This window comes from Hyperolius riggenbachi, chromosome 6 (assembly GCF_040937935.1).
Source record: "Hyperolius riggenbachi isolate aHypRig1 chromosome 6, aHypRig1.pri, whole genome shotgun sequence".
In the NCBI taxonomy this organism is placed as follows: domain Eukaryota; kingdom Metazoa; phylum Chordata; class Amphibia; order Anura; family Hyperoliidae; genus Hyperolius; species Hyperolius riggenbachi.
Genome location: NC_090651.1, coordinates 323,130,735 through 323,151,037, shown reverse-complemented (window position 1 = coordinate 323,151,037; position 20,303 = coordinate 323,130,735). Strand labels below are relative to the sequence as shown.

At 43.7% G+C, this 20,303-nt stretch overlaps 1 protein-coding gene across 6 annotated transcripts in view; it reads right to left on the bottom strand.

Annotated features, from left to right (window-relative positions):
* The window catches only part of SYT3 (synaptotagmin 3), a 404,209-nt gene extending 384,526 nt beyond the window's left edge, over nucleotides 1-19,683 (bottom strand). For 2 of the 6 annotated variants that reach the window (XM_068241413.1, XM_068241419.1), the window contains exon 1: nucleotides 19,343-19,683. The gene's annotated coding sequence lies outside the window, so the exon portion shown is untranslated. Of the gene's footprint in view, nucleotides 1-18,397; nucleotides 18,703-18,800; nucleotides 18,821-19,097; nucleotides 19,166-19,342 lie in introns of those variants that run through there. The other 4 variants (XM_068241420.1, XM_068241415.1, XM_068241418.1 and 1 more) reach the window with 4 other exon arrangements.
* Between the last annotated feature and the right edge of the window lie 620 nt (nucleotides 19,684-20,303).

Below are 20,303 nucleotides of genomic sequence, written 5' to 3'. Positions count from 1 at the left end.
CTTTAAGCAACCTAATGGTTCTATTGCATTGAGCATAAATGTTAAATTTTAGGCTAGCTTCACTTACTTCTGTAGTGGTACAGTGCTTAGGGTGATGTGCCCACCACACAGTGAGATCTGGGTTCGATTCCCAGCTATGGTATGATCTGGTGTTTGACATTTTTGTAAGATCTGACAAGATTAGCTGCATGCTTGTTTCTGGTGTGATTCACACTACTGCAGCCAAATAGATCAGCAGGGCTGCCAGGCAACTGGTATAGCTTAAAAGGAAATCAATATGGCAGCCTCCATATACCTCTCACTACAGTTCTCCTTTAAGCAACCTAATGGTTCTATTGCATTTAGCATAAATGTTAAATTTTAGGCCAGCTTAACTTACTTCTGTAGTGGTACAGTGCTTAGGGTGACGTGCCCACCACACAGTAAGATCTGGGTTCGATTCCCAGCTATGGTATGATGTATACTCATGTATGTATCCCCAGCTATGGTATGATGTATACTCATGTATGTATTCCCAGCTATGGTATGATGTATACTGGTTTTTAAAATAGTATAATTCCCTGGCAGAAGGGAGGAGGGTGGAGGCTAATTAAAATCTCCCTAGCAGAGTGTGTAGCAGCTGTCCCATAACTAATTAGTGTAGGCAGGCAAATGGTATAAAGGACCTTGCTTGGAGGAGGGAGAGTGGGTCCTCCAGCAGTGATGTGTATTTCACTCAATTAGGTGTGGCTCCAGGTATTAGAGCTTTTGAAACATGTTTTCTATCATTTTTCCAGTTGATAGAATTTTTTTAAACTTTCAAAGTTCGCCTCCCTATTGAAGTCTATTGCGGTTTGCGAACTTTTTCGCGAACCGAACCTTTCGCGGAAGTTCGCGAACAGGGTTCGCGAACCTAAAATCGGAGGTTCGGCCCAACTCTACTTACTACAATAGTACATATATTTTCATTATCATTGTTATTGACAATATTTCACTATTTTATTAGATGAAGAAGCAGTGGCATAGCTATGGAACTATAGGCCCCTGGTGCGAGTTTTACATTGGGCCCCCCAAGCAGTCTATACATAACACTTGATACGGCACAACAAAACCTGCCAATGGCAACTACAGTGTCAGAGGTGCAAGAAGAGGATGGGAAACAGTTTGTTAATGATTACCACTATTCAAATAGAAGTGATTATTACCACCACATGACCAATAAACAGCTAACACTTTGGTTGAGGAAGGGCCCCACAGGGCCTCTCTGGCCCAAGGGCCCTGATGCGGTCGCTACCTCTGCAACCCCTGTTGCTACGCCACTGTGAAGAAGCAATAAAAATATTGTTATAGACAATATTATCCATTTTCATCTATACCTGCGCCCTGGTTTCCTGGCGCCCTTATTTGATGAATGTGTCCAGTAGAACTTTAACCAGTTCACAATAATAGCTCTGTGAAAGAAAAAAGTACCATTATTTGAACACAGTGCAGGACCCTCCCATATAGGTCCTATTTTGTCTCATCTGCCTCTCATGATGACAGGCAGAAGATCAGCCATGACGATAATGGGATTAATGTGTATCTTATTTACATTATTTTATGTAAGCTGACATTTCATATATAGAGAGACTGATGAGAGAGCAGGGAATAGGTAGTGTTCTCATTAGAGAATAGAAATATGGCATTTATTCTTCAGAGATTATCCTCAAGGATAATCCACAGAGAAACATGTGATCAGTTTGGTGAGACCTTTGATATGCGAGTCTTTTATTGGCTGATCATCATCATGTGATTGTCACGTCTGCATTTAGTTTGCTGCTAAAACAGAAACATAACCACATGATCCCCACCAACCAAAGAGCGACAAATAAGTCACCTGATCAAATCAATCACATGCTTCCTCCAGATCTCTCCTGGAGGAGTGAATTGGCCGTCTATATTAAAAAAAGAGAGCTGCAGAAAAGGAAGACACACTTTAGCCTTGATTCATAAAGCATTACCGCATGCGTTATCGCCCAAGCGGTAAATTACCGCATGGTATGTTGTTGATAGTGGATTCATAAAATGTAACGCATGTTTTACGCATGTAATAGTGCGGTAATAGTGCGGTAATGAAAACGTTGTTTGTGTCTGTAAACTGAATGAAGTGTATTTATTTAAAAAAAAGGGGGGAATAAGGAAGCGATAAATAACATGTTGTTATCGCCAGGAAAGACCTGACGAGTTTGCTCTACGTAGTGGCATTTTAGGTGACAAATGGAGTCCTTTGAACTTAATGTTATGGAATTTTTAAGGATACAGAGGAGGAAGGGTGGTTGTAATGTCACCCAGGTTTTTAGAAATCGCACAGTTAGATAATTTATAAGAATAAGTAATTATATATATATATATATATATATATATATATATATATATAAGTAAATATATATATATATATATATATATATATATATATATATTAATGTATAATTTTATAATAAACTAGCCAACCCGCGTCGTAGCATACGCCGCATCTATCTATCTAATAGAGTACGTGCCTCAACCTTGAAGCAAGAAGAAGTAGGCTTTCCATGAGAAAATGTATGCATGCTCAAACACCAAGTTTAAGCCTAGCAAGTCTGGCTTTGCAAATCCGGCCTAATTGGCTATTCATGAGGCAATGCTCATGCAAATATGCATTTGCTTTCGCATGCCAAACTATGCAGGGTCCAAAAACCAATACCGCAAAGCGATCACCCTGCGGGTATTAGTTCATGCTACTTTAGCACTATCCAGGAGCGCCACGGGGAGGATTCCGAATGACCCCATACAACCGGGGGACTGCAGGGTCCCAGGCTCTCTTACTGCCTGGGAACCACAGCGGCACCCCAGAGGGGGAGGCTGGGTGGCGCAGCTGCACCCCCCCCCCCCCAAGTGTGGTCAGCGCCGGCGAGAGCCATCCGCACCCACCTCCCAATATTAAAGACAGGCACTTACCTTAACGTCCATTGCGTTCTGCAACATGCACATTAACTTGGGGGCACCACATGAGAAAGGAGTGAAGCATGGGTCACCCCGAGCTTTAGAGCTCAGGGATGGCTCACATACAACACTCCGGGGTGGGGGGAGGACAGGCGCAGACAACTCACTCCAGGGCTCACACCACCAGAGCAAGCCATCCACCACCTGCCTCCAAAGGATACAACTGCAAAAAATGCTTTCCATGAGAAAAATTTTGCGTGCTCAAACACCAAGTTTAACCCTAGCAAGTCTGGCTTTCCAAATCTGCCCTAATTGGCTATTCATGAGGCAATGCTCATGCAAATATGCATTTGCTTTCGCATGACAAACTATGCAGGGTCAAAAAACCAATACTGCAAAGTGCTCTCTCTCTCGCTGCCTGGGAACCACAGCGCCACCCCGGAGTGGGAGGCTGGGTGGCGCAGCCGCCCCCCCCCCCCCCCCCCCCAAGCGTGGCCAGCGCTGGGGAGAGCCGTCCGCACCCACCTCCTAATATTAAAAACAGCCACTTACCTTAACGTCCATTGGGTTCTGCTACATGCGCATTAATTTTCTCATGGAAAGCATTTTGTGCAGTTTGTATCCTTTGGAGGCAGGTGGTGGATGGCTTGCTCCGGTGGTGTGAACCCTGGAGTGAGTGCGCCTGTCCTCCCTCCCCCCCCCTCTGGAGTGCTGTATGTGAGCCAGCCCTGAGCTCTAAAGCTCGGGGTGACCCATGCTTCTCTCCTTTCTCATGTGGTGCCCCCAAATTAATGCGCATGTAGCAGAACGCAATGGACGTTAAGGTAAGTGCCTGTTTTTAATATTGGGAGGTGGGTGCAGACGGCTCTCCCCGGCGCTGGCCACACTTGGGGGGGTCGTCCACGCCACCCAGCCTCCTCCTCCGGGGTGCCGCTGTGGTTTCCAGGCAGTGAGAGAGCCTGGGACCCTGCGGTCCCCCCAGTTGCATAAAAAGGGGGCATTGGGAATCCTCCCCGTGCCGCTCCTGGAGGCCTGGAGCACACCAAAAACTGCTAGCAGATCCGCAAAATGCTAGCAGATTTTGAAACGCTTTTTCTTATTTTTCTGTAGCATTTCACCTAGCATTTTGCGGTTTTGTAAAGCGTTTTTGGTGTAGTAGATTTCATATATTGTTACAGTAAAGCTGTTACTGAACAGCTTCTGTAACAAAAACGCCTGCAAAACCGCTCTGAAGTGCCGTTTTTCAGAGCGGTTTGCGTTTTTCCTATACTTTACATTGGAGGCAGAAACGTCTCCGCAATCCAAAAAATGCCTCACCTCGGGAGTATGCGTTTTAGCAAAACGCCTCCCGCTCTGGTGTGCACCAGCCCATTGAAATACATTACCCAAGCGTATCCGCAGGCGCAAGTGGATCGCAAAACGCTGCCAAACCGCTCTGGTGTGCACTAAGCCGGATAGTGCTAATGTAGCATGTAGTAGGGTGACTGCTTTGTGGTATTGGCTTGTGCATGCATTTGCATGAGCATTGCCTCATGAATAGCCAATTAGCCCAGATTTGCAATGTCAGACTTGCTAGGGTAAGGCCTCTTTTCCATGGACTGTGAATAGGCAGTGAAATAGCTCTCAAACTCTCACAACTGCTCACTGCTGCCTGGTAACTGCTCACTGCTGCCTGGTAACTGCTTGCTGCTGCCTGATAACTGCTTGCTGCTGCCTGATAACTGCTTGCTGCTGCCTGGTAACTGCTTGCTGCTGCCTGGTAACTGCTTGTTGCTGCCTGGTAACTGCTTGTTGCTGCCTGGTATCTGCTCACTGCTGCCTGGTAACTGCTTGCTGCTGCCTGGTAACTGCTTGTTGCTGCCTGGTATCTGCTCACTGCTGCCTGGTAACTGCTTGCTGCCTCCTGGTAACTGCTTGTTGCTGCCTGGTATCTGCTCACTGCTGCCTGGTAACTGCTTGCTGCTGCCTGGTAACTGCTTGTTGCTGCCTGGTATCTGCTCACTGCTGCCTGATAACTGCTTGCTGCTGCCTGGTAACTGCTTGTTGCTGCCTGGTATCTGCTCACTGCTGCCTGGTAACTGCTTGCTGAGCACACAGCTCAACAGTCCGTGGAAAAGAGGCCTTAAACTTGGTGTTTGAGCACGCATAAATTTTCTCATGCAAAGTACTTCTTCTTCTTGTTTGAAGGTTGAGGCACTTAGTCCATTATATATATAGATAAGTTACGTGTGTCTAAAACTGCCCACTTCTACCCAGCAGGCATCTTGTCATTAGGAAGTCAGCGGCAAACTACCGCACTCAGCAAATTATACCGACAGCTTTCCGCACCACACCGCACACAGAGGCCTAGTGCACACCAGAGTGGTTCTGCTGCGGTTTGCGATCCGCTTGCGGTTGCGGATCCGCTAGGGTAATGTATTTCAATGGGCTGGTGCACACCAGAGCGGGAGGCGTTTTGCAGAAACGCATACTCCCGGGCTGCTGCAGATTTTGGATTGCGGATGCGTTTCTGCCTCAATGTTAAGTATAGGAAAAACGCAAACCGCTCTGAAAAATGCTAGATCAGAGCGGTTTTCCAGGCGTTTTTTGTTACAGTAGCTGTTCAGTAACAGCTTTACTGTAACAATACATGAAATCTACTACACCAAAAACGCTTCACAAAACCGCAAAATGCTAGCTGAAACGCTACAGAAAAAGAAGAAAAAGCGTTTCAAAATCTGCTAGCATTTTGCGGATCTGCTAGCGGTTTTTGGTGTGCACCAGGCCTTACCGCACATTTACCAACTGCTATCGCAATCACCTCGCACTCAGAATTCACTGCAAAAACCCTCATTTACCGCTAGCGGTAATTTCCCACCCTTCTCTGAACTACTGCACTCACTCTTATGAATCGAGGCCATTGTGCCTCATCTTACTTTAAAGGACCACTATAAAGAAAAAAAATTAAATTTAAAAATGCATATATATATAAAATGTACATCTATTCCAGAGTGAAATGCAGTATAAATGTAGTTTTCATATGTTGCTGTCACTTCCAATAGGGTGTCAAAATCTGACAGATTTGACACAGATGGTTTGGACTAGTGTATTTCCTCATGGGGATTCTCAGGGCTTTCTTTATTTTTGAAACCACACACTGGATAACATGTGATAACTGTAAAAAAAAAGTGCAATTATTTAGGGAAGCTGGCTGGCACCTTTGATAGATATTTTTCATAGAGTGCTTTTGTAAATAATAAAGGAAAGTCTGAGAATACCCCATTATGAGGCGTACGAGAGAGAACGGCACAGGAGACTTGGGCGCAGGATACAGCCGGGATATATGGCTTATCCTGCTGCCGCACAAGTCCCTGCGGCGTTAAATACTATTCCCCCTCCAGGCCGCCATGGATAGTGGGGAATGATGTAATTCGGCTTACAGCTATTGCTGGCGGCCGAATTATAGTGTTTTCAATGTAACTTCAGCTCCGTCTTCTGACAGCACCGAAGTTACACTCTGTGCGCTGCTATAGCTGTAATTCCTATTATGGCCTATGGTGGCGCCGGCAGCGCCCAAATCTTCTGCGCTGGATTCTTAGTGTTCGCATGATGAGATGGACTAGTCCAAAACCTGAAGATCATTTTTACTGCTTTTAGGCCCCGTTCACACTTGCGTTTTTGGGAAAAACGGACCGGATGTCCGGACCGGATCCGAACCGTACCGGACCTGATCCGTGCGGTTCTTATCCGGATCCAGTCCGTTTGCATACGTTTTCAATCAGGTATGAATACGGCTGCGATTAGGATCCGTTTTTTTAAAGAGATAACACACTATATAAATTCCTGTGGTCTGGGAGGTCAGCAGATGCTGCACCTGTAGAATCAGGTCCTCCACTGTGTAGGGCCTCACCTCCACATCCGACATACTGCCAAACAGCTCCAGCACAAAGTCACTGCTGCTCCACTCCAGAAATGCTGTGCCCATGTGTCCCCATCCAAAATGTCCGCTAGAAAACGCATAGGAAGTGGGATAGAACGTCCGGTTTTTATAGCCAGTGTGTTCTGTGCTTTCCGTTTCCCATTGGTTTTTATTGCCGGACGGTGCAGTCAGGCTCCGGTCCGGGTGCGTCGGCCGGATGATCCGGACCCTAAAAATAGCGCATGTTGGAAAAGTGTATGGAACGGACGCATGTGTACGGTCGCATAGACTTTGCATTGCTATGCCGAACGTCCATTCCGTTTGTACAGTATACGGTCCGGATCCGGCCCGGCGAATCCGGACAGCGAACGCTAATGTGAACCGGGCCTAAGGGATGGGAACATAGGAAGAAAGTACTTTTGCCTGCATTTTACTCTGGGACAAATGTACTTCTTAAAAGTTTGTGTACACATGCATTTTACATTTTACAATTTTTAGTGCTAGTGGTCCTTTAACCAGCTTGGCGTTCTATTAAGGACGCCAGGGAGGCTGCGGGAGGGTTTTTTTTTAATAAAAAAAAAACTATTTCATGCAGCCAACTGAAAGTTGGCTGCATGAAAGCCCACTAGAGGGCACTCCGGAGGCGTTCTTCCGATCGCCTCCGGCGGCCAGAAGTAACAAGGAAGGCCGCAATGAGCGGCCTTCCGTGTTTCGCTTACCTCGTCGCCATGGCGACGAGCGGAGTGACGTCATGGACGTCGGCCGACGTCCTGACGTCAGCCGCCTCCGATACAGCCCTTAGCGCTGGCCGGAACTTTTTGTTCCGGCTACGCTGGGCTCAGGCGGCTGGGGGGACCCTCTTTCGCCGCTGCATGCGGCGGATCGCCGCTGCATGCGGCGGATCGCCGCACTGCAGCGGCGATCAGGCAGCACATGCGGCTGGCAAAGTGTCGGCTGCGTGTGCTGCTTTTTATTTGAGCCAAATCGGCCCAGCAGGGCCTGAGCGGCAGGCTCCGGCGGTAGTGGACGAGCTGAGCTCGTCCAGACCGCTCAGCAGGTTAAAGGTGGCCACACACCATACAATTTTTTACCAATTCAAGAATTACAATCAATTTTTCTGATTGATTGTAACATTTAAAAAACCTGATTAATGTACTGCACACGTGTTCAAGGTTTGCCAAATTATATTATAAGATTGAAAACTGAACAAATTGCTCAGGTCTAAGCATTAATAAATTGACAATCTACCCTACACCATTCAATTTTCCTAAAAATTGATCAGAAAAATCCAACACTTCGAACTGACTTATATAGAAAAATATGGGAAATCGGATTTCTTGCTTGAATAAAAAAAAAAGCTTTAAATTTTTTGGCACAACCAATAATTTTTATTGAATTGCCATAACATCGGATCATTTTATTGTATGATATGTGGATCCAAGATAAACTTTTGCTGCCTTCATTTCTCTGCCCCTTACATATAGTTTATAATTCATCCCTCCCCCATGCTTTTTTTTTAAATTTATTACCTAATTGCATGCAAATAAATGTACCCACACCCCCAGCTCCTCCGCGCCAAGGCATTCTGAGTCCCATGCTGCAAGTGAAGCTCATGGAAGCTCAGCCTGGGGAGGAGGAGGCGTTTGCTGAAGCATGCACAAGATTTCAGAGGCAAGGGGGTGAAGAGGGGAGGAGAGAGGATTGGAGTTTTCTCAGGCTGAGGGGTGGAGATGCAGAGCAGCTTGCCGATGTAATTATGACAAGCAGAATATGGCTGCTCTCATTGTATCACAGGAAGAAATAGTTATACACTGTTGAAGCTGTTTCCAGCTAAATTTGCTGTGTAAACCATCTAAACTTTAGATAAGATACAGTATATAGACAAGTTACTTACTATAGTTAGTTTTCATTTCAGATGGTTGAACTACTGTAATGGCCAGATCGGTGCTTTCATTGCACCCCTTTATAAATTAGACATTTTGAGAGATATTTATAAATGCTTCTATAGAGTACATATGTTTGAAAAAAAAATCACAATAATAACTTGAGCCTACTTACAGACGTAAAAAAAATATATATATATATATATATATATATATATATACTGTATATATATATATATATATACTAGTAAAAAGTCCCGCCCATTGAAGAACGGGTGCTAGGTCACAGCCGCTGGAAGCCGCAATACCGCCCCCCCCCCCAAAAAAAACGCTCGTGCTTGCTCGTTCCCCACCACTGTCTGAAGTATATGAAGGAGCTGCTTGCTTGGCAGTTGGAATATATATATACACAAACTAGTAGACCAAAGCATGTTTAGAAACAGGCTCTAGGTCTCTCTCACTGCCGCCACAGTTACATGTCAGTGTGCGCAACCGCCGCGTGCCGCCCTCTGTCCGCAACCCCTGGCCCTGTCCTCCTCCTGTCCCAATGGCTACACATACACAGTAGCCAAAACACAGGACACAGGGACAGGAGGATGACGCAGGGACAATTAGGATTTTATTACATAGGATGAGATATATATATATATATATATATATATATATGTATATATATATATATATATATATATATATATATATAGGTACACCTCTGGGCCCCCCTTTTGAGGTGGCTGGATGGTGTAATGGTTAAGGGCTCTGCCTCTGACACAGGCGACCGGGGTTCAAATCTCCGGGTCTGCCTGTTCAGTAAGCCAGTACCTATTCAGTAGGAGACCTTTGGCAAGTCTCCCTATAGAGCGCGCCCTAGTGGCTGCAGCTCCGGCGCTTTGAGTCCACCAGGAGAAAAGCGCGATATAAATGTTATTTGTCTTGTCTTTTCTTGTCTTGAGTAAGTACTCCCTGTACCACCTGAGTATGGCCCTGGTGTACCCAGAAAACGTATTTGTCGGCTACCAGTGAAATGAAAGTTTCTTATTGAAAGTTACTTGTTACCAATATGGTTTAACGAACAAAATTGATATATCTATTATTTTCATTTGTCTGTGGTTGATGTCTTTTTGACTTTGTAGCAGACTTCATAGTACAGAAGCTGAGGGATGAATTCAGAGGCTGACTGCAACCTGGCCGTCCTCCACTATTCTGTCCTTGATAAATGAATTGAAGATTAGCCAAAAAGCCGTAGGCATTAAAAAGGTGAGCTCCAGCTTTATCTGCGCAGAATACAATATATGAAACCAGTTCAGCGCCTGTGAGAAATGTTGTATGTTGTTGTTATTAGAATTATCATTATTGATTTATATACCACCAACATCTGCCGTGATGCTCGAGAATAGACAAGGCAAAGGACTTACAGTTGTTTGTGCAATGAGAGGATACAGAATATACTCAACTAAATGGCTCACCTAATACATTGTGCACCGAGGTGGAAGATATCATTTACAAATTCGGCAGCAAGTGGCCATACAACTAGCGACCACACAATTGGATAATATTATTGAATCAAATGAAAATCGGTGCTACAACAAGCAGGCCTGATAGACACTTAGGCCCAGTTCACATTAGCGGTCGCCGTCCGGAATCGCCGTGCCGGAGCCGGACCGCATGCAGAACGGACGGAACGGACGCACGGCATAGCAATGAAAGCCTATGCGTCCGTTCACATGCGTCCGTTTCGTCCGGACCGGATCCATAAGACCCAACATGCGCTATTTTTTGGTCCGGCTCCTCCGGCAGCCGTATCCGGAGCGGAGCCGGACTGCACCATCCGGCCAATACAAACCAATGAGAACCGGAGAGCGCACAACACACTGGCTAAAAATCCGGATGTTCTACCCCACTTCCTATGCGTATTGTAGCGGCGATTTTGGATGGGGACACATGGGCAAGCATTTTGGAGTGGAGCAGCAGTGACTTTAAACGTGCTGGAGATGTTGGCAGTATGTCGGAGGTGGAGGTGAGTGCTAAACAGCGGAGGGCCTGATTCCACAGGTCCACCTTCTGCTGACCTCCCAGACCCCAACATTTTTATTTGGTTTCTACTATCTTTTGCCAAACGGATCCGGATCGCATCCTGATGAACACCTGATGCAACCTGACCGGATCCGGATCGGATCCGGATCAGAACCGTACGGTTCCGATCCGGATCCGGATCCGGTCAGGTCATCCGGTCCGTTTGGCAGGGAACCGCAAGTGTGAACCGGCCCTTAAGCCGATTCAACCGAAAATCAGAATACCGCGGAATACTGCATTACTGAGACTCAGAAAATGTAGGCCAAACATAAGACTCAGTAGTAATGGACCAATCAGAGAATCAGTATTGTACCACCGAAATTGGAATACTGCAGAGTTTTTAGGCCAATCCAATGACTCGGAAGTATTAGGCCAATCAGAGAATGAGATTTTATTTCTTTTTTGTACAATTATCGTACTTTAAATTATTATAATCGAATTATCTAACTTTAACAAAGCATTCCGCTGAAATAAGCAAGTTGGAAATCGGGCATTCAGATTTCCATGGAATTCCACGGAAATCAGAAAGACACTTGTCGGAAAGCGTATTTCCGTCAGAATCGGACAGCACCATTTACGACCATCCCTTTGGAGAAGGACGTGACTAATTTAAAGGACAACTGAAGCGAGAGGGATATGGAGGCTGCCATATTTTATTACCTTTTAAACAATTCCAGTTGTCTGGCAGCCCTGCTGATCTATTTGGCTGCAGTGGTGTCTGAATAACACCAGAAACAAGCATGCAGCTAATCTTTTCAGATCTGACAATAATGTCAAAAACACCTGATCTGCTGCATGCTTGTTCAGGGGCTATGGCTAAAAGTATTAGATGCAGAGGATCAGCAGGGCTGCCAGGCATCTGATATTGCTTAAAAGGAAATAAATATGGCAGCCTTCATACTCCTCCCACTTCAGTTGCCCTTTAATAAGGCAATCAACTTAAATAGTTCTGATTAGTTGATCACAATCATGTGACTATTTTTCTGACTCATCTGTTGATCTTTTTCTGACTAATCAGGAAGTAAATGTGAGCAGTGGTGTAACTATAGCTCCCGCTGCAACTACATTGGAGAGGGGGGGGGGGGGGGGGGGGGGGTGTCACAGGAGCAAGAGGGGGGCAGGGGCAGTCCTGGGGGGGCGGTCCTGTACCTGATGTCATTATGAAGGATGCGCTGTGGAATCCTAATTATACATTACCTGCTTCTGGCAATCGTCGCATCTCCTCCACTTCCTGGTTAGTTAGCATGTGCCATGCAGCCAGCCAATCACCATGCAGCTTCAGTCTTCACATAGTGATTGGCTGGCTGCATGGCACTTGCTAACTAACCAGGAAGGGGAGGAGACACACCGATCCCCAGGAGCAGGCAATGCATATAAGGCTTTAGCTGCGCATTTTGCATTATTATATTAAGTACAAGAACGAGCCCCCCTCGTTCCTTACCTCCCCGGGTGGGGGCTGCCGACATACCTTTGCGGGGGCACCTACCAAATATAGAGAGGACCCTGGATGTGAGACACGGTCAAATTACAGCAACCAATCAGGGAAGCACAAATCTATCACGTACTTCCTGCAAGTTCTCCAGTAGAAAGAATTAATAGCAGTGTCTGCACACACTGTACATAAGTACATAAGTGAAAATATAAATATCACGTTCAAGTAAATAAACCAAATAAATATATATAGCACATAAAAAAAGTGAATATACAAAAAATTGCATGAAAAAAATGGCGCAACTACATAAAACAAGAATAAAAGAGATTTTTGTTGACTCGAGCGCAAAACTTGTCTTTAGTGAATCATGCCTATGATTACGGCCGTCCAAACCTGTTTCATGAATGAGTCAACTATGCCCACAGTCTGAGCCTTGAATGCTGAACTGAGAGATGCCATGACTGCATGCTGAGGTTAGGCAATTGTGTGTGGATGTTATGTAAACAACCTATGTCCTCCTTCATTGCTGGCAGCATTTCAAAACAATAATTCCACAAGGATGTGAAAATCACAGGATTCCTGACATGCTTATCAAGCCTGGGCTTCTGTACGAGCTGCTTAAATAGTATGAACAACACATCTGCTGGCTGAAACCCATAACTGTGCGGCAGCTACAACAACAGGATGCACCCAGCATTGCCAATGTACACATAGGTATACAATAGGATGAGACGGACTGACCTATCTATCTATCCATCCATCCATCCATCCATCAATCCATCCATCCATCCATCTATCTGTGTCGGTCTGTCTCTCTCCCATCTACCTACCGTATCTAATCTATCTATCTTTCCCTCTATCTCTCATCTACCTCTCTCTCTCTCTTTCTCTCTCTCTCTCCCATCTACCCATCTAAGCTACACATCTAACTATCTAAATATCCCTCTAGCACTCATCTATCTATCTATCTATCTATCTATCTATCTATCTATCTGTGTCTGTCTGACTCCCATCCAGAGCAGGGACAAGGTCCTCCAGCACCCAAGGCTGAGACACCAAAGTGCGCCCCTCTATCCCTCCGACCCCAGCTGTCACACACTGATTGCTATTAGACTAAGAGGCGCCACAGGGCCCACAACCTCCCCAACACCTTAATATCTAGTTATCTGGCTTGCAGTCACTGCTATGTATCCTCTTTTCTTATTTATTTCTGCTTAATACACAATTAGGAATGACAGCTGAATGAATTGTGCGCCCCCTCCTACACTGCGCCCTGAGGCTGGAGCCTCTCCAGCCTATGCCTCGGCCCGGCCCTGCGTCCCATCTACCTATCTAATCTATCTACCTATCTAATCTATCTACCTATCTAACCCTCTCTCCCCCATCTACCCATCTATCTCTCTCTCTTCCATCTACCTATCTAAGCTATACATCTAACTATCTAAATATCCCTCTATCTATCTATCTATCTATCTATCTATCTATCTCTCTATCTATCTCTCCCAGGCTGATATATCTGATTGGTCAATATATATTAGCCAATAATTGATTGGCCAATTTTACAACCTCTATGTAGTATGAGAGCTTAGCTACACAATATGTTCATAGTATTTAAAATATGTTGGCCTTCACAACATATAGAGGAGGTAAAATTGGTTGATGATTAGTTAATCAAAATTGATGTGTACCGGGCTATAGTTTTAACTTTCTCCTGCTAACCTGCCCATTTTCACTGTAGCCTATCGGTCTATCATCCATCTCTCTCCTCCATCTCTCTCTCTCTATCTTCTCTCCATTTATTTACCTCTCCCGGACTGATGTCGTTTTTATGTTTTTCACCCTACCCTGTGTATATCTCAACTACCCAATCAAAAAAAAAAACCTATGGGAAAGTCCAGTGTACCTGCTTGGGTATTTAAAATAAACACAGAATACACGAAGTTTCTCATTTTACAGATATAAAAATGCCAGCTTAACTGCCCCTTAACAGTGAGGTGATTTGGGCCTACTGGCACCGAAATTCAGCTCTGTGTATCTACAGACACTGGAGGACCCAAATATCCAGCAAGACTAGACTGTGTTTTCTAAATGGTCTGTCAGGTAGCAGAAGTTCCCGGCCCTCACTTGGGTAATATGAGTATCAGAGCACAGCAGGTGGCTAAAGAGACAGTGAATCAGTAGCTGTGTGATTGCAGTCATGTGTACAACTAGCAGTGAGAGGTGTGTTAATAAACCCAACAAGCCACCCTGCATTCAGTATATATAGGTAATACAATGTCCTCGCCTCACTATGCTTCACTATGAGGGGTGCAAACATTTCACACATCATAGCAGACATTTGCTTTTAGATCAGTCCAGGTTTGTTGGATCACTTATGTTCTCTACTGTTTCCATCTTTAGTAGATAAATACTTATGTGTTCACTTGTCATATTATCATCTATTCTATCTATGCATCTATCTCTCTATCCGTTCCCTGTCTATCTATCCATCTATGCATTACATACCCATCTCTATGTCTGCTACCCTATATTCTCTATCTATCTATCTATCTATCTATCTATCTATCTATCCATCTATCCATCTATGCATTACATACCCATCTCTATGTCTGCTACCCTATATTCTATCTATCTATCTATCTATCTATCTATCTATCTATCCATCTATCCATCTATCCATCTATGCATTACATACCCATCTCTATGTCTGCTACCCTATATTCTATCTATCTATCTATCTATCTATCTATCTATCTATCTATCTATCCATCTATGCATTACATACCCATCTCTATGTCTGCTACCCTATATTCTATCTATCTATCTATCTATCTATCCATCTATCCATCTATGCATTACATACCCATCTCTATGTCGGCTACCCTATATTCTATCAATCTATCTATCTATCTATCTATCTATCTATCTATCTATCTATCTATCTATCTATCCATCTATGCATTACATACCCATCTCTATGTCGGCTACCCTATATTCTATCAATCTATCTATCTATCTATCTATCTATCTATCTATCTATCTATCTATCTGTCTATCTATCCATCTATGCATTACATACCCATCTCTATGTCTGCTACCCTGCTACCCTATATTCTATCTATCTATCTACCTATCTATCTATCTATCTATCTATCTGTCTATCTATCCATCTATGCATTACATACCCATCTCTATGTCCGCTACCCTATATTCTATCTATCTATCTATCTATCTATCTATCTATCTATCTGTCTGTCTGTCTGTCTGTCTGTCTGTCTATCTATCTATCTATCTATCTATCTATCTGTCTATCTATCTATCCATCTATGCATTACATACCCATCTCTATGTCTGCTACCCTGCTACCCTATATTCTATCTATCTATCTATCTACCTACCTACCTATCTATCTATCTATCTATATATCTATCTATCTATCTATCTATCTATCCATCTATGCATTACATACCCATCTCTATGTCCGCTACCCTATATTCTATCTATCTATCTATCTATCTATCTATCTATCTATCTATCTATCTATCTATCTATCTATCTCCTTATCATCTATGGATATATCTATCTATCTTTATTATTGATGTATCTATTTATCTATCTATCCATCCCATATCCATCCCTATTTCCCTATTTTTATATTTTGTCTATCATACCCATGTCTCTCTGTCCGTTATCTATCTATCTCTCTATCTCTCTATCTATCTCTCTATCTCTCTATCTATCTATCTATCTATCTATCTACCTACTATATGTATCTATCTCTATTTATCTTTCTCTCTGTCTACCTGTCTAGATAACAAATCTCTCTCTCTCTCCATCCAATCATCCATTCAGCACATCTAATTATCAAGTATGTGTCTGTCTATCTATCTGTCCATCCATGTAATGCCTCTCTACTAAGTATATAAATACAATAAATAAATAAAAAATAATAATATGTCTATCTCTCTACCTACCAATCTATCTGCCCATCCCATTTAAGAAAGGTATTTGTGTCAATGCTATAAAAAAGAACATACTATTACTATTTGTATAATGTTTGCTTAAGTGCAGATTATTCACTGATTTCTTCTCATTAATATCTTTCATTGGGTAATTATTATTTCAGAAGTAACAATTGCGCTCTTATATATGGCACTACTAGAGAACTGTCCTGGTAACATTGCATCAACATGCAATACAAAAAGAACTGGCCATATTAACCACCTACCATCGGACCGCTTCTGCTAGATAAAACCTGTTGACATGTTTTATGAAGTTTTCATGCGCTGAAACTGTGCCTGTTTCTATCTACACAGTGTTCCGTGCGACTTAAAAACCCTTCCCCACTTCGTATAGTAATCTTTAAATCACATTATATTAAGTGCAATACAAATCTATCCTTCTGCATCAGAAATATTGAATTCCTCTCTTCGTGTGATCTTGTTATGGTTTATGGTGTGTTTACTCACTCCTTCATAACGTTCTATCCATTCCTTCCTCACAAATCCACATTGCATAACCTTCCTGGCTTTCCAGTATAATATAGCATAAACTCTCATACAAAACTCGTCACCCAATATCAACAACATACTACACGCTCAACAGGCACACAAAACCCTCTTGATTACTGCGTCGCCTGTTGCTTTAATGAGCTAATGATTGCAAATTTATCCCAAAGCTTCGAGAACAAAGACCTAAAAATCTAAATCTTTTGATATTAAAAAAAAGTAATCTCAATTATATAAAAGAAAGGACATGGAAAAGCAGCGAGAAATCCCAAAGACAAAAGACTTATCTAGTAAAACAAAAAAAAAAGCTCACAGTGTGACAAAAGGCACATCTGTCAAAACGTTCTGTAAATAATTCCTTTGGCTTGATCAGCAGTCGAAAAACTCAATTGAATTTAAACCAATGGTTTAAGAAATAAGCAGCATATCAGTGTAACCAGTGTAACCAAAGAAACGTTAAGAGAGAGAGGTTATATATATATATATATATATATATATATATATATATATATATATATGTATATATATATATATATATATATATATAGAGAGAGAGAGAGAGAGAGAGTAGTATGTACAGTATATCATATATAGTTGCAATAGCATTTTACTAGGCATACTCCAAGAGAAAGTCGCAGGTAGTCTCCTTTACATTAAATTCACATACAGTCAATATTATTATGGGCAGACAATGGTAACTGAGGCTACATATATTTGTCAATGTAGAAAATGCTGATTTAGCAAGCAAAAAAATACCAGCAGTTCTTTCCCATTGGCTTCCAGATACAAAATTGAAAGCAAATGACACATAATACCACAGGGCTGTAATAATGAATGGAAAGCTATGTGGTGGTGGGACAAGCTACAGGTTCCTCGTCTAAGCAGGCAAGCTGAGAGAGAGAGAGGAGTCTGTGGTAAAATGCTACAGGTGATATGAGCCAGGCTTCATGCATACCGATCCCAGCTCCAGATGGGGAAGCCCTGCAGTGTGATGGGCTGTAATGCATGCCTAGCCCTGGATGGAGTGAGAGACATTTCAGCACCATGGTCAGCAACCTGCTGCCGCAATAGATAGATCAGCAATGATGGGTTTTTTTCTTACTTAGTAAAAGCATCATTAATCACAATCCACCTGGGCTGCCTTCAGAAGTCGTGAGCAGCAACGTTGGCATATAACTCTTTCTGCACTTCCAAACAGATGGCATTGGGGTTGCCATCTCTGCATTAGGATATGAAATAACTATATTTTGTGCATACCACTGTCTGGATTATTAAGTACCCCATCTCTCTTACTCTGTATGTACAGCGCCACGGAATAGGTTGGCGCTTTATGAATCCATAATCATAATAATAACTTAGCCTTAGCGTGAAACAAGGAAGACCACAGAGTCACGTTGGGAAGACACAGTTGACATAGTACCAAAAGCCAGAACCATAATACACACCTGCAAAAACAATGACACAGGCTTAGGGCTCTGATTATCTGTTGCACGCCTGATTTATTGATCTTGCCTTATATTCCAAAAATCAAATCATTTCAACCATAACACAGGAAAATGAAAAAGTCTATAGGCTGGTGATTCCAGCCATAGCTACACATGGCAAAGCTGAAGAATCCATAGCAGATGTCCAAGCATATAAGTCAATAGTGACATAACCTTACCTGCTCTGGTGAGCATATAGAGGCTAGGTGCACCCCCTCCCTCAGCAGTGACACAGAGATCAGCCAGCTTGGTGCTACCATACCATATGATATTGTGCAGTGTCATAGGAAATATCCTGTGCCCTGTGTCCCTCTTCCAGCACAAGACTGGGGGGCAATCCAACGGGGGCCGTAAAGATTTAGGTCACATCATTCACCACACATGAGCAATGACTCAATCCGAGAGACAGACGCTTCTCTTGCAGCATTGGATCATTAAATGGGGGATAGACTGTAGGTGGTCTGATCATCAGCTTGAGGAGGATGCTGCTGCTGCTACTGCATGGATTCCCCCATCTCCATATATGAATAGAGGACAAGCCCCCCCAACCACCTCCCTCCCTCCCTGACCTGCCTGACTAACCTCTCTCTAGCTGCACCTCTGTCCATCAGCCAAAAGGATTACAGCCCTTTGTAAGGAGACAATGTAGCAATCATCAGGCTCCTCTGCACCTTGAAGTAGCCAGAGAGAGAGAGGGGGGATCTGCAGGTTGGGGGGCTGCAGCTGCTGGGATGCCAGCTTCCCTGGTATACATGGATTACACACTGGAGGCTTTCATTTACACCCTAATTGAATTAGACTACTGTTGGCACAACATGCAGTTGCTGCTCTATTGTTATGGAAAAAAAAAACACTGCAAAAAAAAAAAAAAATCCTTACTCTGATTTCCAGCTCTGACTCTGCCATCCTCTGTGATTACAGACTGTGCCTCCTCGCTTAGCCCCCCCATAGCAGGCATATGATGGAAGGAAAGAGGGGGGTGGGGTGCCAGCTTTCTGCCCCACCCCTGCAAGGCACTGGATCCCCCCCCCCCCCCCCCCCCCAACACTGCACACACAGACATGGTCAAGCAGCAGAACATGGCATCATCAGCATCATACAGGGCTTGCAGTAAAGGCTCTTACCTGCCAGTGCTCGCATTCTTTCAATGAGGCTGTGCTGGACTGAAGGAAGAAAAAGAAAAAAAGAATCATTCCCCTTCCTGTTATAATTCGCCTAGTCACAGCCCTTCCAGATCACTGTCCCTCCCTCCTTGTCATAGTGGCAGATCCAGTGGAGTTTCTGGGTCACCAGCCCCGGGATCCTGGTGTGAGATGGGTCGGATGGCTCAGCAGATCCCGTGTAGATCTGTCTCCTGTATGTGTGTATGTGAGATTCTCCCCCTCTCTCTCTCTCTCTCTCTCTCTGTATCTCTGGCTCTCCTCGCTTGCCTGCCTCTCATTACTACTGCATGCTGAGAAAGAGACAAGCTGCCTGTCCTGGAATCCACTTTCCCTTCTGTGTGCTGAGCAGCAGATAGGTGGCAGCCAGGATCCTTCTGACTGCAGGGAAACATAACCCAGAAGGCACACTGGCACCTGGATAGCTGCTCTCTCTCTCTCTTTCCTATTCCTATGAAAATAACCCATTTACAATGAAAGGGAATAAAGGTGGACATTGCTGAATGGAAAAGGAGAATGGAAAATTCTATTTGGAAGATACCAGGGTTTGCATATGATGTATCCATGTTTAGGGTAAGGACCCTTTTCCACTAGCAATCACAAACGCCAGCGATTGCGATTTTTCATTAATTGCATTATCATTCTTAAAATTGCTCCAGGAAGCAGTTGCGATTTGCAAATCGAATCACTATAGTGGAAAATACTTTCTGTGATTTCTATGGTAAAGTGGCAACCCTAGCATTTTAAAAATCACTAGCGATTTGCAATTCAGCTGTGCAGTGGTAAAGGGCCCTAAGGGTGCCCATTTAGGGACCTTTTCCACTAGCCGTGACGTTTTGACGATTGCAAGAACATTTCCCACTAATGCGCATCCTGTTTTTTCCTTTCGATTCTCGCCGCAATCACACTCAGTTCCCGACAGCTA